Raw genomic sequence first — 27,612 nt, 5'->3', positions numbered from 1 at the left:
TGACTATTGAACAACAAGTCCAAGCAGTGATAAGATCACTATCGAATTCTTGGGAAAATATGAGTTAGAACCTGACGCATAACGAGAATATCAAAGACTTTGATGATGTCTCGCTGATGATGTCTCGCGTCACTTGGAATTGGAGGCCTAAGCCCAATCATATGTGATTGATTCTGGTTCGTGCAAGGCATCAAGGCCTAAGCGCAAGAAGTCCAACAATGAGATAGCTACTGGACAAATAAAGAATGTGTCAGAAACTTCTCAGTACAACAAGAGGGGCAAGTGCAGAGAGAATAAGTCAAAATTAGAGTGCTTTAATTGCGGAAAGAATGACCACTTCGCTCGTGACTGCACTGAACCGAAAAAGAAACACTTTGACTTTTCTCGCATTTTTTTTTAACTAGCCATGTAATGGTTGCTCACTCATATCTTGTGTGGACTGTTGATTCAGGAGCGACTGAACACATAGCGCGAGACATAGTCGGATTTGTGGAGTATTGCCTGATTTCAGCTGGGAGCCGTGATATCAAGGTAGGGAATGGAGTTAGCGTGGAGGTAATACTTGGTACCTACAATAGGAAGCTTTGAGAAGCTCGCCCGCCTCTTCATGATGCAATTCTTGGCCAGTCATAAGAGGAGGTGCCTGACAGCTTACCTCCTTATTGTCAAACAACAGGGCAGTGAGAGTCTGAAGTTGTATCTCTCACGGTTCAATCGAGAGCGCATGACCACAGACGACCAAGACGAAAAGATCACGTTAGCAGCACTCCTAGGAGGAATTTGGCCACTGAATCCGTTTATGTCCGAGATAGCATGAAAGACTTCTACCACTAAGGGATTTCATGGATCGGGCGGATGAGTTCATTAATGCTGAAGACACCCTCGAGGCCCTGACTGCCCTGCGAAGATCTGAGGTAGAGCAGGCTAGCCTGAAGCCGTCAGGGCAGCGACTTAAGCACGACCAAGGAGGTGAAAAGAAGGGAGCGTCGGACACTAAGAAAAAGAGAGAGGCGCCAGCTCGACCCCAAGGAGGGGGGCCATACCTATACAAACTTGGCAGTAGAAGGGAACCAACACTAGAGCCCCAAAAAGCAACAAACTCGAGAGGTGGAAAACCGTCCGTACTGTGAGTACCACATGAATAACCGACACATCACTTGGGACTACTATGCCCTGAAGAGAATAAAGGAAGAAGAGTAGAAGAATCGGGCGCACTGATCGGCGGATCAAACGGGCTGATGTGGAGGTAGACGAAGAAGCCCCTAAGTAGAGGACATACCGCTCGGGGAGATTAGTACAATCGTCAGAGAATAAGCGGGAGGTGGAGCCACGTCGTCGGCCTGAAAGGCACACGCCCGGAGGGCGCGCTACAAGGAAGTGTTCAGCATCGAAAGGGGTGCAGGCAGGGCGTCGTGCTGGAAGCACCGCGATAACCTTTGACAACAGGGATGAAGAAGGTGTCCTCCACCCACATAACAACCTTCGAGAATCCTGATCAACAAAGATTGTTCGACCAACATCCTATTTTGGGATGCCTTTGTCAAGATGGGCATCGACCTAGAGCGACTGCGCCAGGCTCTAATGCCACTCAAGGGCTTCACGGGAGACGTTGTCCAACTGATGGGGGTCATTACTCTCTCAGTCCTAGCAGGGAAGGCACCCAAGATCGCAACCACCATGACTGACTTCTTAGTCGTCAAGGCTCCATCCTCGTACTATGCCATACTAGGACGCCCACCGTGAACAGCTTTAAGACGGTGATGTCCACTTACCACCTCAAAATCAAGTTTCCCACGGACTCTGGGGTAGGCGAAATCTGCGATGAGCAGATCCTGGCACGGGAATGTTACGACTGGGAATTGAGGCACGAAGTCAAAGTTGTAGCATCAATAAAAAGGCCGGAAGAAACACTCAAGCCGAGTGCACCCCCCCCCGGCCCTGACCCAATGGGACAGAGAGTTTCGTGATGAACAGGCCCTCCGGCAGGCTGCACCCAACGAGCCTTTGGAACTGGCAACTGTCAATGAACAGGAACCAAGACGACAAGTCCGGATTGGGACTAAGCTAGACCCAGAAATGAGAGCAGCCCTGATATCTCTCCTCATCGAACACCGAGATGTATTTGCCTGGAGCCACGAGGACATGCTCGGGATCGACAATTCCATCATCGAGCACCGGTTCTGCGTCGACCCAACAACGAGGAAAGTTAAGTAGAAATGGCGTAGTTTCAATGTTGAGAAGTATGGGGTGACAGTCGAAGAGATAGATCGCCTCCTAGCGGCAGTGTTAATGTAGTTTTGGTAAAGAAGGCCAACGGGAAGTGATAGATGTGTGTCGACTTCACCGATCTGAATAAAGCATGCCCAAAAGTTAGCTTCCCTTTACCGCACATCGACCTAATAGTGGATTAGACGGCGGGGCATCCCCTGCTTAGCATTATGGACGCTTATTCCGGATAAAACCAGATTAGGATGAATCCGGACAATGAAGAAAAGATAGCGTTCATAACAGACTGAGGGCTCTACTGCTACAAAGCGACGCCATTCGGCCTGAAGAATGCAGGGGCCACCTACCAACGGTTAGTCACAACCGAATATTCAAACAGCAGATCGGTCGAAATATAGAAGTATACATAGTCAATCTATTGGTAAAAAGCAAATAGTTTGGAACACACTTAACAGATCTACGAGAAGCGTTCTCCATCCTCCGACAATATCGGATGAAGCTCAACCCGTTGAAATGCGTGTTTACTGTGGAGACAGGTAAGTTCCTGGGGTACATGGTCTCGGAGAGAGGGATCGAAGCGAATCCTTAGAAGGTAGAAGCAGTGATGGGAATGCCTTCCTCTGGTAACCTTCATGAAGTCTAGAGGCTGGCCAGACAAGTGGCAGCCTTGAACCAGTTCATCATTGGATCGATCAACCAACCAGTGCCTACCTTTCTTCAAAGCCCTGAGGAAGGCCCAAAATTGGGATGAGACTTGCGAAAAGGCCTTCACTGATTTGAAGTTGTACCTGAGTCACCCCCATTGCTAAGCAAGACGAGACTAGATGAGACCTTGACTATGTACTTGGCAGTGTCCCCACACGCTATATCAGTCGTACTGGACCGGGAAACGAAAGGATAGCAGCCCATTTACAACGTGAGCCGAGCTTTTCGAGGTGCAGAGGCAAGGTACCCCCCGAACGAAAATGCTGGTGTTCCCCCTGATTGTCGCAGCAAGGAGATTAAGGCCGTATTTTCAGGCCCACCCGATGAAAGTGCTTACCGACCTCCCCGTCAAGAAGGTGCTACAAAAACTGGACACATCGGGACGGCTCGCCAAATAGGCAATTGAGCTTAGCAAATTCGACAAGGAGTACCAGCCCCGAGCCACGATCAAAGGACAAGTATTAGCAGATTTCGTCGTCGAGTTCACTAGCTTCTTGGAGGAAGTACTGGATGCTTTCCAGGGAAAGCCCTGGTAGGTCTATGTGGATGGCTTGTCTTGTCGGGTTGGCAGAGGAGCCGAGGTGCACATCGTCACCGAGCAAAGATAAAAGCACAACTAGCGATCAAGCTAGCCTTTAAGGTAACAAACAAAGAAGCCGAGTATGAAGTGCTCTTAAAGGGGATGTTGATCGCGTGGGCACCAGGGGCTAAGGAAATAGAGGTGTGGGCTGATTCCCAAATTGAAGTCAGCCAGGAACTAGGGAAATTCGACACAGAAGGAGAAAGACTGAAGAGGTACCTCTAACTGGCTTGCAACGAGCGCGACCGCTTCCGCTACTTTAGCATTCAACAGGTGCCGAGGGAGGGAAATCAAAAGGTAGATCGCCTAGCGAGGGCTACGTGGGGGCTGGAGGAGGTCCCACTTCCAGAACACACCATGGTCCCGATGGTTGATGCCCCGTCCATTAGGGAGGAAGTGTCTGTTGCAGTTGCAGCACCTTCTGAATGGGCGATAGACATCCAGAGGATCTTGTAGAAAGGACAACTACCCAGTGACCCTGAAGAAGGACGGAAAGTCAGGAATAGGGCGGCATGGTTCACCCTGCTGGAAGGAGTGCTGTATAAAAGAGGTTTCTCTGAGCCGCTCCTTAGGTGCCTCTCACCGGAAGAAACCTACGTGCTAGCATAAATCCACGAAAGAATTTGCCAAAGCCACTTAGGAGGAAGGGCCTTAATTGCGAGAGTAACCTGGGTTGGATACTACTGGCCCCGTTCCCTTAGAGATGCGAAAGAATTCACCAAGAAATGCCCAAGATGTACGGAGCACAGACTGATTTCGCACTACCCGGCAGATGAGCTGACCTCAATCATGGCCCCATGACCTTTCTCCCAATGGGGCCTAGACCTGATTAGCCCCTTTCTGGTGTAGCCAGGGGGGAGCCAAGTTTGTCATGGTTACGGTTGATTACTTCACGAAGTGGGTTGAAGCAGAGGCACTCATGAGCATCACCTCTTGAACCTCACGAAGTTCCAGTGGAAGTCGATAGTCTGCCAATTTGGCATACCACAGAGTTTCGTATTAGACAACATGAGACATTTTGACTGCATGCACTGCCGGCAATGGTGCATAGAGCTCAAAATTAAGATAAAGTATTCATCGCTAGGACATCTTCAAGGTAATGGGAAGGTCAAGGCCACCATCAAAACCCTCCTCTCCATCGTCAAGAAAAAGATCAGGGCTCACAAAGGGGCATGGGTTGAAGAACTCTCGAGTGTGCTGTGGGCATACCGACCCACTGTCCGAACCCCACCGGTGAGACGCCTTTTGCTCTCACTTACAGGAGCAAAGCGGTAATTCCCATAAAAGTTGGAATGCCCACATTCTGTATCCAACACTTCAGCCCGGACACAAACTACGAAAGGCTAGTCAAGAACTTGGACATCTTGGAGGAAAGAAGGGAGGAAGTAGCGGCGAGTAACAAGTGTAAGGCAGAGCAATACGTTAACAAACGAGTCAGGCCACGATCCTTCAAGATAGGCGACATGGTGTTGCGACAGACGTGAATAACTACCCCGAAGGAAGGAAAGTTGGGGCCATGATGGGAAGGACCTTATGTAGTCACCACAAGCAACCGACTGCTCCTATCGCCACAAGGACAGCCAAGGACATGAGCTACCCCACCCTTGGAATGCCGAACACTTAACAAAGTACTATGTGCAGAAGCATAAGGCAGCAATTTGTATGGACAATTTGTACATCAGGATGTTTTTCTCAAATCTCCCACCGTCTCAACGAAACAAAGTCGAGTCCTTAGAAGATGAGTCTCTTGACTCGCAGCGTGATAAGGTTTCATGTCCCTAGACTCAGAACCGACCCCCCTCGATAAAAATCACACAGTGGGGTAAGGTTCCATGTCCTCGGACTCGGAACTGACCCCCTTGATAAAAGTTGAGTCCCAACACTCGCAAGAAGACATGACCCTTGACTTGATAAAAGTCAAGTCCCTACACTCGCAAGAAGACGGGTCACTTGACTTGATAAAACTCGTGCTGCAGGGTAAGGTTTCAAGTCCCAGAACTCAGAATCGACCCGCCATCCAATGAAGTCGAGTCCTAACACTCGCAAGAAGACGGGTCCATTGACTCGTTAAAAGTCGAGTCCTTACACTCGCAAGAACATGGGTCCCTCGATTCGATAAAAGTCGAGTCCTAACACTCTCGCAAGAAGACGGGTCCCTTGACTCGATAAAAGTTGCGCTGTGGGCTAAGGTTCCAAGTCCCAGAACTCGAAGGGGGAATCATGTACTTGAGCGGAACGCCCGAAGGTCAGTGCCGGACAAAGAGGAAACCCAATGTTTCCCACCAAAGTGTGAAGGAGCGAGGTCAGTTTTTGGAGCCATCGTAACAGTGGGAAAAACGACGCAAACTCAAATTAAAAAGAGCGCTACCGGAAGAGGAGTGGTCAGAGTAAAACGGTGGTCGAGAAACAAAAAGGACTCGAAGAGGAGAGAGTGCTGTCGAAAGAGGAACTCGAAGGAAACTGTAAGATACTAGAAGGAAGATTGTAAGAGAGGAAGAAAGGGGAGGAATGGGCTTTAAATAGCGGGGAAGGTTGGGCGGCGCATGAGAAATGAAGTAACACTGACAGTGATGATGCTGGCAAGGGCCACGCGGATAGCAGCAGCTGAGATGACGACCCGAAAGGTAGCCGTCCCAATAGGCGTGTGGGGGGCATGAACCAATGAAACCACAGGGGGCGTGAAGAGGGATGCAGACGGCACGTCCATTCAACCATCGGGAGATGGAGCGATCGCAGGGAACGAGGAGAAAATTTATTAAGCGTGTGAGTGGCATCGGAAAGTCCAATAGACAGGAACCGAATCAGCAGAAACCAAAAAGAGGGGGAAGCCACAAGAAACTTGAAGCCGAACGGACAAGCGTGATAGGAATTAACTTGCGCATAAAGGAGTGGTTCCGCAAGTTCTTCTTCGTGTAGGCCCAGACTGGGAATATCTTAAGGGGAAGCTGGCTCACAAGGAGTTCCTCATTCAGACGTGCTGGCGGTACCCCCCCCCCCCCAGTCTGTCGGGAGCCTGGAGCATACCCTCAATCGGAGGGAAGAGGCTTGGTACGAGTTGTCACAGCTTGGGTGAGGGCCCACTCGTACAAGTCGAAGATTGACATGGTTCCTTTTTATGAGAACATTCGTGACTACCAGACGACGCCAGACCAAAATTTCTTGGGTAGCGTGCCACCTCCCAAGGCCCGATCCCTCTCGCCGAAAATGCACCCCCAGCCTTCTACCCACCCGATCTAGAGACTGAAGGTACGCAACGATTCTCTCCCGCAAAGTGGTGAGGTCGGGTGTAATACACTAGTCTTGGATTTAGGGTATATAAGTAAATTTCCTAGTAAAACTTTTTATATTATTATTATGATTATAGTTTTATCAGATTTTTATATTCATTATTTTAATAATTTCTATTATAATTTTATTTGAATTTACTAGAGTTTTGTTTTAATAATTATTACTAAATTGTATCAGATTACGTTCACTAGAGTTTGGTTTGAATTTAAAGTTTATTTCTCCCTATCTCCACCGAACCTCATCTCTCGATTTTAGCCTCTATTTACACACTTTAAACCTCAAAACATGTACGTTTCTCAGTGTTAGTTGTTAACATTCTAGTGAAAACCGACTCTGTTGATGAGTAATTTTCTCCACTCCGCACATCTCCACTCCATGCACATGCACGTCTCTACTCCTGTAGGTTTCTTTTATTTTTTATTTTTATCTTCTACACTTATAAATTGTGCTTACCCCGTATTCGAGAGGAGAAACTCAAAGCTGTGAGCCATCCCACTGGAACTTCTCCATACAGTGAGCTTTCCCCCACTAGTAGTGCCGTCAACCTCGTTAGGCCAAGAGAAAGCACTACCCACCACACAATACATTAGCATTAGTGTTGCTCCTCCCTTTGCAGTAGCACCACCATCACCCACGTTCCTCCGCAGCGAATCCACGCTGCTCAGAACACACCGACGCCACCACCAGCCACCTTAGAAGACACCGGACCATCCCCAGCCACGAAGGCACGCCGCAGCAGCCACGGACGTGAAGGCCGAAGCCTCTATTTCGCTTCCACGGTAGCCACCTAGAGGGGCGTCGAACCACCTCCCGACCACCACAGAAAGTGCTGACCAGCCCAACCCCATCGTACCCACTCCCTTCTGATAAGACCTCGACCGCCGCCAGCCTCCTCTTGTTTTCGATAGTTTTTGGTTTAACAGATTTCTCTCTCGAACCCTCGCTTTCTCTCCCTCGGCGTTGAAACTCCTTACCCAGAGGACCACCCTGTCGCGCCGCCGTGACCCTTGCCAGCCACCCTGAGCCGTCGCAGTGGCCTTCTCCCTCTCTCGGTGAGTCCATCGCAGATCCTCTCCCTCTCTCTCCAACTCTGTATTTTTTTTGTTTGGCCGTGTATTATGTTTCTAGAAGAATCCTTAGGTTCTTAATGGGCCCTTGGGCCCTAGGCCCTTATGTGCGTGTGATGGGCTTATTTTGTTGGGCTCATGTAGTAATAATATTATGTTATGGGCCACATTGCGACTCTTACAAATTCTAATGATCTTTAAATAGACTTGTATTTTAAATTGGATTTAATCTTATTTTATTTCAACAACAGTTTTATTAATTTTATTTGGCTTAACATTTTAAAAGTCAGTTTTCTTAAAGGCTATTTTATAAGGTTATTTGTTAATATTCCTTTGTCTATTTAGTAAAATTTAATAAAATTATTATGTTAAGAATATTTAATAGAATTTATTTGATTTCTTATAAGATTTAATAATTATGTTAAGAAATGAAACTTAATTTAAGAATTTAAGTTTTATGAATTATTTTAAAATAGCTCGAGTATTCTATTAAATTATAGATTGGTATTTAAGTAATTTAGATACTAGGATTTATTGATTATAGTGTTAAACAAAAGATTTGTTTGATTATCTTTTAGATTGTGAATTTAATTAAGTAAGATATTAGTACTTATTTATTTCCAAACAAATTTAGTGATAGTTATTATTGCATATAGGTGTCAAGTTACAAAGTGTTATTCAAGAAGAAACGCAGCGAGGTAAGTAATTTGATTACAAATTAGGATCATCACAGTTCAGCTTATAAATAAGTATTATTCAAGCCAGTTCATTTTCAGCCAATTATTTTTGCACCACTTATGTCATATGAAAACATGTCATCCAGCACAGCATACGATTTTGTCATTCCGCATCATATTTAAATTCAGAAATTATGATTATGTATGTAATATGTCATGCATCTCATGTGTATAAGACACATAAGCCATCTTAAATTCAAGTGTAAGTAATAAGATCAGATTAGTCAATAAGATGGCTATTCAGATGCATGGAACCAATGCAGTTCAGTTTCAGGGTGGATGTGCAAGCCACAAACTCAGTCGTGGTCCACCATAGTATGCCACAATACTATGCCATAATACTATCAACGACTCCCCTTGTTGCAGCAGGACGTGGGGCCGGTGCACAACCTCGCACACAGGGTTAAGTGTGTTGGCCAGTCAGATAAATCAGTTAAATAAAATAAAACAGTCAGATCAATCAGTTAATTCAGTTAAATCAGTAATATATAACATAAGTATTAGTATGAACAATCATGAATTTAAACTCTCAGCATGAAATTTTTTTATGAAAACCTTATGTTTATTATGTTTACATTGTGATGGATTTCTTGCGGAGTCTTCGACTCATTTTAGTTTGTTTTCATGTTTTTAACCACTCAGGTGAGGATGATGAATACGAGTAGGCAGGCCAGGAATAGAAGGAACAGTTAATTTTTAGTTTAGACTTTCTAAAATAAAACATGCTTTTATGACGTGAATTTATTTAGTTTATTCATTTAATGTTTTTGAAAGACATTTTATTAGACATTTTTCTATAAAATAAATTTCTAATTTCATTTATGAAATTTGAGATCTTTTGCCGGATTTATTTTTATGAAAAATACGTGACACTCATTGCCTAAGGGAATGGGGTGTTACACCGGGGGCTCTACCTCTTCTGGTGTCTAGCCGGGGGATTTGGAAGTCGTTCCCAAAGGCCTCGAGTCCCCGTGGGTGTAGAGATTCCGATTTCCTCGACATGGGGGACGACGACGTCATTTCCTAGTGGTTCTGACCCTGTCAGTCCTCCCACTTTGACCAGTTCTCGGCCCGCCGAACCTTTCCAGGACCCAATGTTTCCTTCGACAGAGGAATTATAAGCTTATGATCTTCAAGCAACATTTTTCGCCTCACTGGCACACTCCTTCTCTCACGAGCCCTTCACTTCTTTTGTGGATACTCTTCAGGAGGAGACTGTCGGAAGGGTTGCACAAGCAGGTTCGTCAATAGGGCTCCGAGGTGCTGGACAACCCCTTTCGTCGATAGGGCTCTGAGGTGCTGAGGGCAAGCAAGGCAAGACAACTCCGGAGCACGGGTCCTAGGAGGAAGAGTCTTGCCCTTCCCGAGCCTCGACTCATGGAGACATCGGGACGACACCCGAGCCAAGCCCCTTTCTAGCCTCAAGTCACGGAGATGCTCATAGAGACACTATGGGCGATCGCTTGTCCCTCAACTTCCTCCAAGGCGGAGTGGATGGCGCCCCTGGCCTCGGCTCTGGACAAAGCTCAGGCTGATGCCATGGGTAACCTGGAGCTCGATACCTTGGGGAGGTTTGGGTATTTTAAATTAAAGCAGGTGGCCCGAAAGATAAAGGACCTAAAGACTGAGGGAAGGAATTGATCAATGAGATGGTATTCCTAAAGAAGCAAAACCAGCACCTGGAGATGGTCGTCGCGAGGCGTAAAGAGAAGAAGAAGGACTCTCAAGGACCTCTTAAGCAACGCCAATCAGGACTTTTTCCATTTAAAGAGGAAGTAGCTCGAAGAGGCTCACATTGCTTCCGAGTGGAGCTTGGTCACTCGGGAAGCAAAGCTGAGGGCCGCTCAGTTGCAGTTGGAGTCTGTTCAGGAGGAGTTGCAGAAGTCTAGGGAAGAGACGGAGTCTGCCCGAAGGGAGTTAGAGGAATCTTGACGGGGTCAGGCCCTAGCAGCTGGGTAGCGTTCGAGGCTGTTGTTTGGGAACTTTAGGCACTCTCTCATGAGGCCCAACACTTACAAGAACAACTACAGCTGGCGAAGGCGTGCATCGGTGAGCTCTCGCAGTCGGGGGTCAAAAAGAACATTGACCTCATGTCCCGTAACATGGAGATTGCAAATTTGAAGTCTCCTCGGACCAAGTTTTTCGAGGAGGTCCGATCCTGGATTGCGAACGCCAACGCCATCCAAGATGCGGCCTGGTCATACGGTTATAGTGGCGATCTCAAGATCTCCTTTCCCTCCAAGAGCGCCTTCTCGGGCTCCTTTCCCGCCTTCTTGCGTCCCTTCCTCCTGGTCTTGAGGAGCAGGCTTTTATAAAGAATTTCGAGAAGCCTGGGTACCCTCCCTTCCCTCCAAGAGCTCCTTCCCCTCCTTTGTCCCAGTGATAGGCTCGGGCCTCTACCCTTTCTTTTCTCTTTGGCATAACACCTTGTAATTTATATGTAAGGACTCAAATTGAATGAAAGTTTGTTTCTGGTGACCGTTGTGTTTTTTTTTTCTTTTCCCTTTTTCTCTCTTCCATCTCCCTCTTCTTTTGCGTGGTTCTGGCGAAGGCTTGGGGCCAGATGCCGAGCCCGAGACCTTACTTCTTTGGACGAGGGTTGGGACCAACTCCCTAGGCTTGGGCTTGTGTCCTTGTGAGTGTAAGGGCTCTCGAATTTGTTGGATGGGGGGTCGGTTCTGAGTTCTAGGACTTGGAACTTTACCCCCCCAGCGCAACGTTTATTGAGTCAAAGGACCCGTCTTCTTGCGAGTGTTATGACTCGACTTTTATTGAGTCAAGGGACCTGTCTTCTTGCAACTGTTAGGGCTCAACTTCATTGGATGGGGGTCGATTCCGAGTTCTTGCGAGGCTCTATTTTTATAGAGTTGAGGGACCCGTCTTCTTACGAGTTAGGACTCGATTTCGTTGCATGGGGGTCGGTTTCGAGTTCTGGGACTTTGAACCTTACCCCGTAGCGTGACTTTTATCGAAGTCAAGGGACCCGTCTTCTTGTGAGTGTAAGGGCTCGACTTTTATTGAGTTAAGGGACCCGTCTTCTTGCGAGAGTTAGGACTCGACTTTTATCAAGGGGTTGGTTCCATGTTCAGAAATATGAAGACGGGTGGTTCGGACAGTGGTTCGGTATGCCCACAGCACACTCGGGAGTTCTTCAACCCATGCCCCGCGTTCCTATCTTTTCCCTGAGGGTGGAGATGAGGGTTTTGTTGGTGACATCGGCTTGCCCATTAGCTTGAGGATGTCCTGGGAAAGAATACTTTACCTTAATTTCGAGCTCTGCACACCATTCCCGATAATGCGTGCAGTCAAACTGTCTCCCATTATCTAATACGAAGCTTAGTAATCTGTAGACTACCGACTTCCATAGGAACTTCATGATGGTTCGGGAGATGAAGCTCGCGAGTGCCTCCGCTTCGACCTAGTTGGTGAAGTAATCGACCACAACCATAACAAACTTGGCTCCTCCCCTGGCTACCAAAAATGGGCCAATCAGGTTTAGGCCAAAAGGTTTGATTGAGGTTAACTCCTCTGCAGGGCAGTGCGGAATCGGTCTATGCTCCCTACATCTTAAGCATTTCTTGGCAAATTCTTCCGCATCTTTGAGGGAACAAGGCCAGTAGTATCCGGCTCGGGTTACTCTCGCAGCTAAGGCCCTTCCTCCTAAGTGGCTTCTGCAAATTCCTTCGTGGATTTCTGCTAGCACGTACTGGGTTTCGTCCGGTGAGAAGCACCTAAAGAGCAGTTCGAAGAAACCTCTTTTATACAGCACTCCTTCTGCAGGGTGAACTGTGCCGCCCTATTCCTTACTTTCTATCCTTCTTCCGGGTCGCTGGGTAGTTGTCCTTCCTGCAACTTGTGGGGACACGGCCAAGTACACAGTCAAGGTCTCATTGGTCTCGTCTGGCTTAGCAATAGAGGGTGACTTAGCTACAACTTCAGATTGGTGAAGGCCTTTTCGCAAGTCTTATCCCAATTTTGGGCCTTCATCAAGGCTTTGAAGAAGGGTATAGGCATCGATTGTTTGATCAGACGATGAATCGGTCCAGGGCTGCCAGTTGTCTGGCCAGCCTTTGGACTTCATGAAGGTTACGAGAGGAAGACATTCCCATCACTGCATCTACCTTATCGAGATTCGCTTCGATCCCTCTCTCCGAGACCATGTACCCCATGAACTTACCTATCTCCACACTAAACGTGCATTTCAATGGATTGAGTTTCATCCGATATTCCCGGAGGATGAAAAACGCTTCTCGTAGATCTGTTAAGTGCTTTTCGGACTCTTTGCTTTTTACCAATAGATCGTTTACGTATAATTCCATATTTCGACTGATCTGCTATTTTAACATTCGGTTGACTAACCGTTGGTAGGTGGCCCCTGCATTCTTCATGCCGAATGGCATCGCTTTGTAGCAGTAGAGCCCTCAGTCTGTTATGAACGCTTTCTTTTGTTCGTTGTCGGAATAAGCATCCATAATGCTAAGCAGGGGATGCCCCGCCGTCGAATCCACTATTAGGTCAATGCGCGGTAAGGGGAAGCTGTCTTTTGGGCATGTTTTATTCAGATTGGTGAAGTCAACACACATCCGCCACTTCCTATTGGCCTTCTTTACCAAAACTACATTAGACAGTCATTCCAGGAAATGGACCTCCCAGATGAATCCTGCCACTAGGAGGCGATCTATCTTTACGGCTATCGCCCCATACTTCTAAGTGCTGAAACTACGTCGTTTCTACTTAACTTTCAATGCCGTTGGGTCGATGTAGAGTCGGTGCTCGATGATGTAATTTTCGATCTTGGGCATGTCCACGTGGCTCCAGGTGAATACATTTTGGTATTCGATGAGGAGAGATATCAGGGCTACTCTCATTTCTGGGACTAGTTAGTCCCAATTCGGACCTGTCGTCCTGGTTCCTGTTGATCAGCAATCGCTAGTTCCAAAGGCTCATTGGGTGCGACCTACTGGAGGGCCTGTTCATCACGGACTTCTCCATCCCATTCGGTCAAGGCTGAGGGTGAACCCGGCTTGAGTGCTTCTTCCAGCCTTTCGATCGATGCTACGACTTTGACTTTGTGCCTTAATTCCCGGTCGTAGCATTCCAGTGCCAGGACTTGCTCGCCGTAGATTTTGCCCACCCCGGAGTCGGTGGGAAACTTCATTTTGAGGTGGTAAGTGGACGTCACCACCTTCAAGCCGTTCAGGGTGGAGCGTCCTAGTATGGCATTGTACGAGGATGGAGCCTTGACGACTAAGAAGTCGGTCATGGTGGTCACGGTCCTGGGTGCCTTCCCTGATAGGATTGAGAGAGTAATGGCCCCCATCGGTTGGACAACATCTCCCATGAAGCCCTTGAGCAACATTAGAGTCGGGAGCAGTCTCTGGGTCGATGCCCTTCTTGACAAAAGCTTCCCAAAATAGGATATCAGCCGAACTGCCGTTGTTGATCAGGATCCTCTGTGTTCTGAAGTTTGCCACTTGCATCATTACCGCCAATGCATTGTCATGTGGGTGGAGGGTCTTCATCCCTGTTGTCGAAGGTTATCGCGGTGCACTACACTAGTCTAGTGCACTGTGACGACCTGCCTGCACCTCTTTTGACGTTGAACACTTCCTTGTAGCGTGCCCTCCGAGTGTGGCTCCACCTCTCACGTATCCTCCGACGATTGTGCTGATCTCCCCAAGCGGTCTGTCTTCTGCTGGGGGGCTTCTTCGCCTTCTGTCCTTAGCTTCCCGCCTTCTCGGGCTCCCTTCCTGCCGGAAGCCCAAGCGCCTACCTCCACATCGGTTTGTTTGATCTTTTGATCAGCGCGCCCGATTCTTCTGCTCTTCTTCCTTTATTCTCTTCAGGGCATAGCAGTCCTGAGTGCTATGTCGGTTAGTTATGTGGTACTCACAGTACGGACGGTTTTCCACCTCTCGAGTTTGTTCCTTTATGGGGCTCGAGTGTCGGTTCCCCTCTACTGCCAAGTTTGTGTAGGTGTGGCCCCCCCTCCTTGGGGCCGAGCTAGTGTCTCTCTCTTTTTCTTCGCATCCGACACTCCCCTCCTTTCCCCTCCTCGGTCGTGGTTGAGTCGCTGCCCTGACGGCTTCAGGCTGACCTGCTCTACCCCGGATCGTCGCGGGGCAGTCAGAGCCATGAGGGTGTCTTCAGCATTAATGAATTCGCCTGATCCATGAACTCCCTTAGAGTGGTAGGAGTCTTTCGTGCTATCTCGGATATAAACGGATTCAATGGCCAAATTCTTCCCGGGAGTGCTGCCAACGTGATCTTTTTCGTGTAGGTCGTCTATGGTCATGTGCTCTCGGTTGAACTGTGAGAAATAGGACTTCAGACTCTCGTTGTCCTGTTATTTAACAGTAAAGAGGTAAGCTGCCAGGCGACAATAACAACCCGAACCAGGTCCGAGCGGCTCCCTTCAGAGTTAGTGGGAAGGCTTGGCAGACAACCACTCTTGGGAAACCATGCAAGGTCATGTGGGCCTTGAATGTTTCTAGATGCTCTAGCGGATCTTTGGATCCGTCACAAGTTTTCATCTGGGGGACTTTGAACTTGGGGGGAAGCAGCACGACCATGACTTCCACGTTATACTAGAGGTCGGAGCTAACGAGTAGATAGTTTACGATTGATGGGGTATCTATCTTCTTCTCCATTTGTGCGTATTTGTCCCCTAGCTCTCGAATTTTGAGGTGCATCTCGTGCCTCCCTTCTTTCACCGCAGTGTCTGTCGGGGCCTTTCGCAAACCCTCATGCTCGATAGTGCTCGGTTCTGCTTCCCCCACTACTCCTCGTTGACAAACCTGAGGGCTACATTCTCCTGGCAGAGCGTCCCCGCTTCCTCCGTTAGTTTTCTTATGGTCTCCTCCATGCTCGCGAGTCGTGGTTCCATTCTTTATTCCTTGTGATCTTCCCTTCTTGTAGTATGGGACCGCGTCGCTGCCGACATGCGAAGTGTGAGGTCCCTATTTTTCATGGGTTTTTTAATTATTTGTTTGAATATGTTATTGTGTTATTTTATTTATGTTATTTTTAAGTGTGTTATTTTATTGTTATTTATTTTGGTATGTTGGGTTTTTATTTCCTTATTTATTATTTTTATATGTGTTATTATTTTTGTGTAATTTTATTTGTAGTGATTATTTATTTGTGGGCTATGTGTGAGTGTGTGTTTGTTTTTTGGGCCGTGTATTGTGTGAAGCCTGAATCCAGCCTTGTGATTGATCCAACCCGTGTGCATTAAAGGGCCCAGCCCGTGCGTTTTATGTGTAACCCAGCCCAGCCCCTTTTTATTTGAAACGTCGCCGTTTTGGGAGAGAATTTCTAGGGTTCTATCTTCTTCTTCCTTCGCCGCCCAATTCCTTTCTTCTTCTTCTTTCTTTCTTCTTCTTCTTCCTTCCAGCAGGTTCCTCTTCCTCCACGCAGCAGCTGCCGACGCCAACCGGACCTTAGTCACGCATTTCAGCCGTTTGTCGCCACCTCCATCTTGCTTCTTCCTCTCTGTGTCGTTCGATGGAGGCTCCGAAGCCTTGCTGTCAAGCTGTGACTTCACACGGCCACCACCACCTTCCACCTCGAGCTTCCATGGCTTCGCCGTGTCCATCATTCGTCTGCTATCAACTTGCACTGCCACGCACGGCTTGAGTTGCCGTTTTCTTTTCTTCCACCCGTGTGACATGCGGCCCCTCCAACCGCCCCCTCCAACCGCCACACTTGGCCTATTTAAAGGCCATGGCTTCTGCAGATTTAAGCCTGCCGAGTTCTTCATCTTCCCTCTCTCGTATAAACCCTTTTTCCTCTCTTGTGTTTAGTGTATTGTTCTAGGAAATTTGGTTGTTTAAAAACCCGAAAGCTAGTAGTTTGGCCGTGCCTGGTTTTGTTCTAAAAATGTATATTGCAATCGGTTTGGGTAAAATGTTGGTAATTGCCGCGAGTTGTTTTCCATCCTTTTTCATAAACTGAATTTTTCCTTGAGAGAAACTCACCCAAAAAGCCACCGTCTTATTCTTGAATCACTATTGCCGCCGTTGTGCCGCCACCTTAAGCAATGCCACTTTCGCACGATCTTCCAGATTTATTTCCTTTTTCCTTGTATGTAATTTTCCATCACGACTCAAGTGATTTAATTGGCATTATAACTTTTGTTTAAATTATAAACTACTGAAATGCATATTTATTATTTTTTATAAATTGTGCTGTGAAGTCACGTTGTCTGTTTGGAATTGAGACTGTTGTTATTAATCTTGTTAGTGTGTGTGTATTACGACCCCAAGCCGAGATGGGGCATTATCTCGGTGAAACTCCTCTAGTCACTCAAGAGCGTAACAGACTGACGTGACATCCCCTGAGTTATCGCAGGGCGACGACGGGAATGGAAGAGACGGTAACGTTCTCGTACCGATTCCGTGGCCTTTTTGCTAGCGGAACTGAGCATCGCTCGTTACGAAATTTCATGCACGAACGTTACCCGTGGTGTGACAATGAGAGTCAGGGTGTGCGGACGGTCCATAGGGGAGACCGTGGTGCATGCATAATAAAATAATGGTTATGATTGGGCCAAAAATTTTGGCGTGAGTGATTAAAAGTGCAATTTTGGAAAAAAAAAATGAAATGAGGTTTGGTTTTCTGCATATTTGTCCGTGTGGGGACGTGTGATTATATTAATGTATTTTAAATCTCTTGGATGTTGTTTTAATTAATTACTTGCTGAGATGTCATAATCTCATTGTGGTGTTTTACCCTACGGTTCTGTCTTATGGTGCCGTAGAGTTTGACGCAGAGCCCAAGTTTGAACCTGAGAGATCAGCTCCGCCGGAGGTTTGAGTTGCTGAGACGTTGATCAACGTTATGAGATTTTTTCCCTTATGTTATTTCTTGTCTTTAATTTATGTCGGATGACTGTAAAATTCTTGTAAAGTTATTTTACTTCTTTTTGAACAATTCTGGTACTTAATAAAGAAAGACCTTTTTATTTTCTCCGCTGCGAATATTATTGTGTACATTTATTACATGTTGTACACACTGTGAGCACTGATTGTTGGGGTGCATGATCCGTGTGGTCATCATCCCTATGTCACGAACTCCACAAAAATAATACGTGGGGGTTGAGGGCGCCACACGAAGTACACATTTTTATGGAAAAAAGAATCCCACAGACGCTGCCATATTTGATGTCATGTTTCGCAGCCTGAGCAATACCACGATGCTTAAGCTCCAAGTCACCTGCAACTAAGTGCAAGCTCTAGTGAATCTGGGATCACTCCAATGCCTAAGTCAGTGAAGAATTCTATGAAGAAAATACAGAATGATGGTAAGGGTTATCGGACAGAGAGCGAGAGAGATCCCTGTCGAAGGAATATCCCTTATTTACACCTGATCTTGGTTCCACTGTCAAGGGAGATCGTGGTGCGTCAGGTGACAGACCCGCCACCACCTACGTTTCTGTCACCCCAGTGGGTCGGTCCTTGGCCTAGCAGGAGATCGTGCCGTGTCAACCGTGTTGGGTTTGTCCCATAGCCACCTCCCTGCCAGGACAGTGTGTCAGGTCGTGGGCGAGCTGTCCTTTTAGGGCATGCTGTTACGTGTCGGGATCGTTAACACAGGCACAACTCACGACTTGCCCTCTGGGTCTATCGAATTTGCGATCGGGCATGTGCTGTCGTTCGCTTGCAGTTGGGCATCATGTCTGGTGCTTAGTGATAGGGTTCGGCAAGTTACCAAGCCCCGAGACGTTCCCTTGGCACCTCCGAACTTGGCGTCACTAGGCCTTCCTGGATGTGCCCTCCCTCATACTGATCCTTTGGCCTGGTGTTCCCAACTTCCTTCCTTGGGCTTAGGGCTCTACAACCCGATCTTCTTGGGCTCGAGCCCTTCCGAGATGGGCCCTCCCTCACATTGTGGAGTAAAAGGATGTGGCCACCTTGCAAGTCCAGCTTGTAGGTACCAAGTTCCAGTACATCCACGCTAACTCCATTCCATACCTTGATATCACGGCTTCCAGCTGGAATCCGGCGATACTCTACAAATCCGACTCTCGCGCTATGTGTTCAGTCGCTCCTGAATCAATAGTCTACATAGGATATGAGTGAGCAACCATTACATGGCTAGTTAAAAAAACAATGCGAGAAAAGTCAAAGTATACCTTCTTCGGCTCAGTGCAGTCACAAGCGAAGTGGCCATTCTTTTTGCAGTTGAAGCACTCTAATTTTGACTTTTTCTTCTCGTACTTGCCCCTCTTGCTGCCTAAAAAGTTCCTGACACATTCTTTATTTGTCCAGCAGTTATCCCATTGTTGGACTTCTTGCGCCTAGGCCTTGATGTCTTGTGCAAACCAGAATCAACCACATATGATTGGGCTTAGCCTACAATTCCAAGTGACGCGAGACATCATCAAAGTCTTTGATATTCTCGTTATGCGTCAGGTTCTAACTCATATTTTTCCAAGAATTCGATAGTGATCTTATCACTGCTTGGACTTGCTGTTCAATAGTCAGGTTGTTTCCTGCCGACTTAAGCTCGCGGATCATGTTCAACATAGCCCTTAGATACTGCTTCATCGTGTGGTCAGAGCGCATTTTATATGAGTCAAACCTCATAGTTAATCCACGTAACCTATTGGCTGAAGTTCCCCCAAATTTCATCTTCAAAGCTTGCTAGATGCTTTGGACAGTGTTGTAGGTTTCGAACTCACACATTAGATCATTGTGCATGCTACTTAACATGAAAATGCGCACACAACGATTTTTCTTAGCCCATTGAGTATAGGCTAAATGATCTATCTTGTGTTGTTCCGAGTCCTGGGCCCAATAAGGGAGTGAGATAAGGTCTCCAATACCTCTCTAGCTCATCTAAGATATATTGAATCTTGTGATACCAAATGTTGTAGTTCTCCCCATCCAATTTCTCCCCTTTGTTTAAATCGACAACTTTACTTTTGGATATCATTTCACTACAACACGCTAAGAATGGATATTACACACACACTCTGCCGCGTCCATCCAAGCTAGAAAAAGAATAATTTAGACACGTTGCAAGATTAAAAAATCGCTAGGCTTTAGAATCATCTCTTGCGCCACAATATCCAATTATTAAATTTTTAATCTAATTCCCGCACAAATTTAAAACAAATATGGGAGAATTAATCATCATAAATCTCAACTATACTACCACTATCTTAAGTAGTCACCTACCTAGTCACGTGTAAAGATAGATCCTACTAAAATTGCAATAACCTTTTGGGGTAGTCTAGAAGGACAGCTACTCCAACCATAGTAACATGTTGGGCCAGTCTACAAAGATAGTTCATATAAGACCATTACAGTCTATTTTTCTTGTTCCATCAGTGCATTTACAGTTCTTACTGGGGCCACCATGGTCTTTTGGCTATACAGTACATTTACAGTTTTTACTAGGGTCACTCCAATTTCTCCCATTTATTTAAATCGGTAACTATACTTTTGGATAACATTTCACTACAACACGCTAAGAATGGATATTACACACACACTCTGCCGCGTCCATCCAAGCTAGAAAAAAAATAATTTAGACATGACGCAAGATCGAAAAATAGCTATGCTTCAGAATCATCTCTTGCGCCACAATATGCAATTATTAAATTTCTAATCTAATTTCCGCGCAAATTCAAAACAAATATGAGAGAATTAATCATTATAAATCTCAACCATCAAGCGTAAAGATAGATCCTACTAAAATTGCAATAACCTTTTGGACTAGTCTAGAAGGACAGCTACACCAACCATAGTAACCTGTTGGGCCAGTCTACAAAGATAGTTCATATAAGACCATTACAGTCCATTTTTCTTGTTCCATCAGTGCATTTACAGTTCTTACTGGGGCCACCATGGTCTTTTGGCTATACAGTACATTTACAGTTTTTACTAGGGTCACTCCAATTTCTCCCATTTATTTAAATCGGTAACTATACTTTTGGATAACATTTCACTACAACACGCTAAGAATGGATATTACACACACACTCTGCCGCGTCCATCCAAGCTAGAAAAAAAATAATTTAGACATGACGCAAGATCGAAAAATAGCTATGCTTCAGAATCATATCTTGCGCCACAATATCCAATTATTAAATTTTTAATCTAATTCCAGCGCAAATTTAAAACAAATATGGGAGAATTAATCATCATAAATCTCAACCATACTACCATTATCTTAAGTAGTCACCTACCTAGTCACGAGTAAAGATAGATCCTACTAAAATTGTAATAACCTTTTGGGTTAGTCTAGAAGGACAGCTACTCCAACCATAGTAACCTGTTGGGCCAGTCTACAAAGATAGTTCATATAAGACCATTACAGTCCATTTTTCTTGTTCCATCAGTGCATTTACAGTTCTTACTGGGGCCACCATGGTCTTTTGGCTATACAGTGCATTTACAGTTTTTACTAGGGTCATTCCAATTTCTCCCATTTATTTAAATCGGTAACTATACTTTTGGATATCATTTCACTACAACACGCTAAGAATAGATATTACACACACACTCTGCCGCATCCATCCAAGCTAGAAAAAGAATAATTTAGACACGTTGCAAGATCGAAAAATCTCTAGGCTTCAGAATCATCTCTTGCGCCACAATATCCAATTATTAAATTTCTAATCTAATTTCCGCGCAAATTCAAAATAAATATGAGAGAATTAGTCATCATAAATCTCAACCATACTACCACTATCTTAAGTAGTCACCTACCTAGTCACGCGTAAAGATAGATCATACTAAAATTGCAATAACCTTTTGGGCTAGTCTAGAAAGACAGCTACTCCAACCATAGTAACCTGTTGGGCCAGTCTACAAAGATAGTTCATATAAGACCATTACAGTCCATTTTTCTTGTTCCATCAGTGCATTTACAGTTCTTACTGGGGCCACCATGGTCTTTTGGCTATACAGTGCATTTACAGTTTTTACTAGGGTCACTCCAATTTCTCCCATTTATTTAAATCGGTAACTATACTTTTGGATATCATTTCACAACAGCACGCTAAGAATGGATATTACACACACACTCTGTCGTGTCCATCCAAGGTAGAAAAAGAATAATTTAGACATGTCGTAAGATCAAAAAATAGCTAGGTTTCAAAATCATCTCTTGCGCCACAATATCCAATTATTAAATTTCTAATCTAATTTCCGCACAAATTTAAAACAAATATGGGAGAATTAATCATCATAAATCTCAATCATACTACCACTATCTTAAGTAGTCACCTTCCTAGTCACATGTAAAGATAGATCCTACTAAAATTGCAATAACCTTTTGGGCTAGTCTTGAAGGACAGCTACTCCAACCATAGTAACCTGTTGGGCCAGTCTACAAAGATAGTTCATATAAGACTATTACAGTCCATTTTTCTTGTTCCATCAGTGCATTTACAGTTCTTACTGGGGCTACCATGGTCTTTTGGCTATACAGTGCATTTACAGTTTTTACTAGGGTCACTCCAATTTCTCCCATTTATTTAAATCGGTAACTATACTTTTGGATATCATTTCAGTACAACACGCCAAGAATGGATATTACACACACACTCTGCCGCGTCCATCCAAGCTAGAAAAAGAATAATTTAGACATGTCGCAAGATCGAAAAATAGCTAGGTTTCAGAATGATCTCTTGCGCCACAATATCCAATTATTAAATTTTTAATCTAATTTCCGCACAAATTTAAAACAAATATGAGAGAATTAATCATCATAAATCTCAACCATACTACCGCTATCTTAAGTAGTCACCTACCTAGTCACGCGTAAAGATAGATCCTACTAAAATTACTATAACCTTTTGGGCTAGTCTAAAAGGACAGCTACTCCAACCATAGTAACCTGTTGGGCCAGTCTACAAAGATAGTTCATATAAGACCATTACAGTCTATTTTTCTTGTTCCATCAGTGCATTTACAGTTCTTACTGGGGCCACCATGGTCTTTTGGCTATACAGTGCATTTACAGCTTTTACTAGGGTCACTGCAATTCTTTCAGCCTATCATTTACACTGACAATTCTAGCTAAGACTACTTAGTGAGAATTTTTCTATTTCATCATTAAAAGAAATGAAGACTAATCTCTAAACATTCAAGCCTAGCATTCATGGATGATAAAATAATCACATATCCACATGTTCAATTCACATATACATGTAATCACATTTAATTTAAAATATTAAATAAAAGATTGCATGTAATATAAAATTATGGAATTAGAAAAAAAAAATCATGAATATAACCATATATTCACTTGTAATCACACTTAATCTAAAATATTAAATAAAAATCACATGTAATATAACAATGTATCTAAGCATATATTAAATCATGCAATTCATTTTTTTATAAAACAAAATAAATGTATAATAAATTCATTTAAAATCCACACCGAAACCAAAGGAAACTCGCAGCCCATTAGTGTGCCCCGCTCCTTGGATTTGTAGGTGGTTCAGGTTTCAAAACCCAAGTGTGCCACTTTTTTGTCCCCTTTTATTTGTGTTAAAAAAAATGGGCTTAAACAATGTTGTTCTGTAAAAAATGGACCTTTGAATTTTTTTTTTTTTTTTTTAACAGAATGGCCTATTCGACCCAAGCCCATTGTTTTTTTTCTTTTAAAAAACTAATGGGCCAAAGGGCCCAACCAAACCCAAATGACTTAGAAGTCATCTTCTTTCTCTAGATGGCTACTGTTCATGTGAAAATAGTAGCCTTAACGCACTAGCAAATGCAGCCGCCGATAGAGACCACCACAAGCCGCCACACTCGCATCTTCTTCCACACTCGCACCACCTTCTTAGTGGGCACAACATTGGTACTGGTGTGCACAGCACCTCAGCGGCGCTTACAGCGCCACCACGGTGCGCGTAGCACCTCCCGATGGTGCTGTCCACAGCGTTGGTGCCCACAGCACCACTGTGTTGGTGCGTGCCGCACCTTGCGGTGGTGCTCGCATGGTGTCCCAAATTGGTTTAAAAAATAAAAAAACTCAGCAACACCTCTACGCACTCATAAAACAATTTTTCTGGGATTTAAAAAAAAAAATAGAGGACAACAAAAATGGCACCCAGATTTCAAGCATATGCAAGAAAAAAATATATATAAACTGAAAGCAGTTATAAAAGCTCTAATACCAATGTAAGAAAACACAACAGAAAAATACCTCAACCTCAGCTTATAAAGTTGCTACACAAGTTTCTCCAGATTGATAAATAGTACATAAAACTAGAGTAACACTTAACAAATTCACAATCTAAATATCTTATCAAGAAAGAACAAAAAGAGAGAATACTTTTATGTATTTTAGATAATTCTAAAAAACAATTGAGGGAAGTTATATACAGGAGAGGAGGGGGTCAGCCCCACGTGGGCGCCCCTCCATTCAACAAAAACTAAGACCTCTTAAGCAATAGAAAGAAATGGAAGAGAGATTAAAAAAAAAAAATGTAATTTGGAAAGAACCCGATCCCGTATAGCATAAGAAAAATAAATCTAATTCTAGACTACACCCATTAGAAATCAATAAACAGACAATAAGCTCAAGATACATAAGATTGGAAGAGGAAAAGTCTATACATATTTGCACAAAAGAGTAAAAAGCTACAAGGACCATGCTCAAGAAAGAAGATCGACTTTAGAAAACCAACACGAAACAGGTACAACTATTTTGGAAACACAACCCAAAGAAGAGAGGATCAAATCACAGAAACAAAGAAGTTGCAAGCCAAAGAATTAACTGACGAAATAAACCCCCTAAAAACAATCAAATCTCCATGGAAATGAAAAGCTAGATACCAGCTAGAACCCCCATCATAATAAACAATTTTACGAACCACAGAAATAAAACTCAGGACTTAAAAAGTTAACATTAAACATATATTAAGAATTGATTGAAAGGGAACCGAGAAGCGGGATTGTCAAAAAATGGAGAAACAAACAGAGTATACCTGGCGACATGGGGATCGCGGGAGAGCATGCGGAGGATGGAAATCTCGCGGAGAGTAGTGGGAGGGACGCCTTCCTCGTCCTCGTGGAGGCGAGTCTTCTTCAGGGCCACGATATTCCCGGTCGCCTTCTCGTTCGCCCTGTACACCTTCCCGTACGTCCCTTCTCCTACCTTCTCTAGCTTCTGTTATGCATCCATGGCAGACACTACAGTCCTTACCCCTCCTACTCCCTCCATTTTCTCTCCCGTTTCTCTTTCAAATGGCTAGTCGTGTGCAAGAAGGTATGAATCCAAAATGAGAAATAAACACGAGACTCGGGGAGTAGGCGAGAGCCGCTCTTTGTTACCGTTGAGGCAACGACTAAGAATTTAAAATTCAAATTCATGCCAGAGGTAAATAAAAAATAAAAAAGTTTAATTGTGCCCGGATTTTATATATATATGTATATATATATGTGTGTGTGTGTGTGTGTGTGTATTTTTACAAATTAAAATCTAGATTTTCAACTTTTATAAAATTAATATTTAAATTCTAAGAAAATCAAAATTAATTAATTACATTAATCTCTTATTAAAAAAATTGATAAAGTTTTCAACTAATTACAAATTTTTTTAAAGTTTATATATTAATTTTGTAAAAATTAAAAATTAAAAATCTACGCATCAATTTGTAAAACGGAAAAATTTGGATATTGAGTTTGCATCTAATTAATATAAAAACCATACTTATGTTTGCAAAGACAATCTCTATATTTTTTAAATAAACCTTTAACTTTCTTTTTTTAAAAAAAATCAAATTAGTCCAGTTGCTAGAATTTTGTTACAACAAATATCATTTTTCATAACATTCAGCCTTAATTTCATTTTGTTCTTGTTGGCCCAAAGCCTGTGATGATCAATTGTCATGACATGATATTCTATTTAAAAATATAATATCCAAAAATTGTTGATGATAGCAATTTTATCTATTGGACGAATAGAAGTGTTATTACCATAAAAAAATTTCATAAAAATAAGTTCACAAACTAACATGATTTCATATGATAAGTTAAATCTATTTTATAATCTAACATACCACATCAAACTACGTTAATTGTAAATTTATTTTTATGGAATCTCTTTGTGGTTAAAACATTTCTCTTATACCAAAGTCTTGTGCAAAGAATATATAAATAAATACAATAAGATAATATCCTTACATATCGAAATAATAAAAAAAAAGAAGGATCAAGATTTTCTAAAAACCTAGTTTAGATTTAAGACTTAAAATGAGAGATGAAATGAGTTAATATTGAAAAATGCTATTTGTACTTAAAAAGTATTTGCAAAAAATTTATTTTTCCACGTGTTACTATTGAAATGTTGAAAGTTATGAAATTTGAATTTAAAAAAAAAAAAAACTAACAAAATGAGTTTTATATTTAAAATTATAACTGCATGCTGCATTACTCTATAATATTTGATGAAGTGAATGTCAATTATGTAAGATGAAATGAATGTCAATTATGTAAAACTTAAACATTTACTTTCAAAATGATCATTTTCGCTTTATGATTTTTACTAAATTTTTAATGTTCTATATATGAGAAATAATACTTACAGTCATAGAATGCGCAAATGCTGTGTATTTTTTTTTTTTTATCAAAGTGAGTAAATATAGAACCCATCTAAAATTAATTAATTTTTTAATAGTGGACATCACTCTTAATCAAAAAAATTACGTGACGCTTGCAAAATACATAACTATATCTAATATTACTTGAATGTGATATACAATCATATTTACAAATAGTAATGTGGATATAATTATATAATAACTCATTTTATAGCATACTTCATCAAAATTATTAATTTCGATTTCGAATTCTTAAATTCTTCATCTGATTTAAATTTTAGATTTTGTATATATAACTTTCTTTTATTTTAATAGAGTTGTTAAAAATAAAAAATAAAAAGGGCTAGGGCCTGATAGGCCATTCTGTTAAACAAAAAATCAAAGGACCATGTTTTGTGGCCGTTTAAACCTATTTTTTTTTTTAACACAAATAAAAGGAGACAAAAAAGTGTGCCTATAACTCATTTTATAACATACTTCATCAAAATTATTAATTTCAATTTTGAATTCTTAAATTCTTCATCTTATTTAAATTTTAGATTTTGTATATATAACTTTCTTTTATTTTAATAGAGTTGTAAAAAAAATAAAATTAAAATTAAAAATGGGCTAGGGCCGAATAGGCCATTCTGTTAAAAAAAAAATCAAAGGGCCATGTTTTGCAGCCCAATACTGTTTAAGCCCTTTTTTTAACACAAATAAAAGGGGACAAAAAAGTGGCACACTTGGGTTTTAAACCCGGACCACCTACTAAATCAAGGACTGAGGTGCACCAATGGACTACGAGTTTCCTTTGGTTTAGGTGGGACTTTTAAATGTATTTATTATACATTTATTTTCTTTTATAATAAAAATAAAATAAAATAAAATTTGCATGATTTAATATATACTTAGATATATTGTTATATTACATGTAATCTTTTATTTAATATTTTAGATTAAATGTGATTACATGTAAATATATGGTTATATTCATGCTATTCTTTTTTTTTTTTAATTTTGTAATTTTATATTACATGTGATCTTTTATTTAATATTTTAGATTAAATGTGATTACATGTATGTGTGAATTAAACATGTGGATATGTGATTATTTTATCATCCATGAATGTTAGGATTGAATGTTTAGACATTAGTCTTCATTTCTTTTAATGATGAAATAGAAAAATTCTCATTAAGTAGTCTTAGTTAAAATTGTCAGTGTAAATGATAGGCTAAAAGAATTGCAGTGACCCTAGTAAGAACTATAAATGCATTGTATAGCCAAAAGACCATGGTAGCCCCAGTAAGAACTGTAAATGCACTGAAGGAACAAGAAAAATGGACTGTAATAGTCTTATATGAACCATCTTTGTAGACTGGCCCAACAGGTTACTATGATTGGAGTAGCTATCCTTGTAGACTGGCCCAAAAGGTTATTTCGATTTTAGTAGGATCTGT

General features: G+C 42.8%; 1 long non-coding RNA gene and 1 pseudogene across 1 annotated transcript; both read left to right on the top strand.

The window, feature by feature from the left end:
- Nucleotides 1–27,612, top strand: part of LOC121262244 — a 37,403-nt pseudogene that overhangs the window by 3,056 nt on the left and 6,735 nt on the right.
- LOC121262245 lies at nt 7,751–9,373 on the top strand. Its single transcript, XR_005940071.1, has 2 exons — nt 7,751–7,851; nt 9,246–9,373. It is a non-coding gene; the product is annotated as an uncharacterized LOC121262245 (long non-coding RNA).

This window comes from Juglans microcarpa x Juglans regia, chromosome 4S, assembly GCF_004785595.1.
Source record: "Juglans microcarpa x Juglans regia isolate MS1-56 chromosome 4S, Jm3101_v1.0, whole genome shotgun sequence".
Taxonomy (NCBI): Eukaryota; Viridiplantae; Streptophyta; class Magnoliopsida; order Fagales; family Juglandaceae; genus Juglans; species Juglans microcarpa x Juglans regia.
The sequence above is the reverse complement of the archived record's forward strand: the minus strand, read 5'-3'. Positions and strand labels throughout refer to the sequence as shown.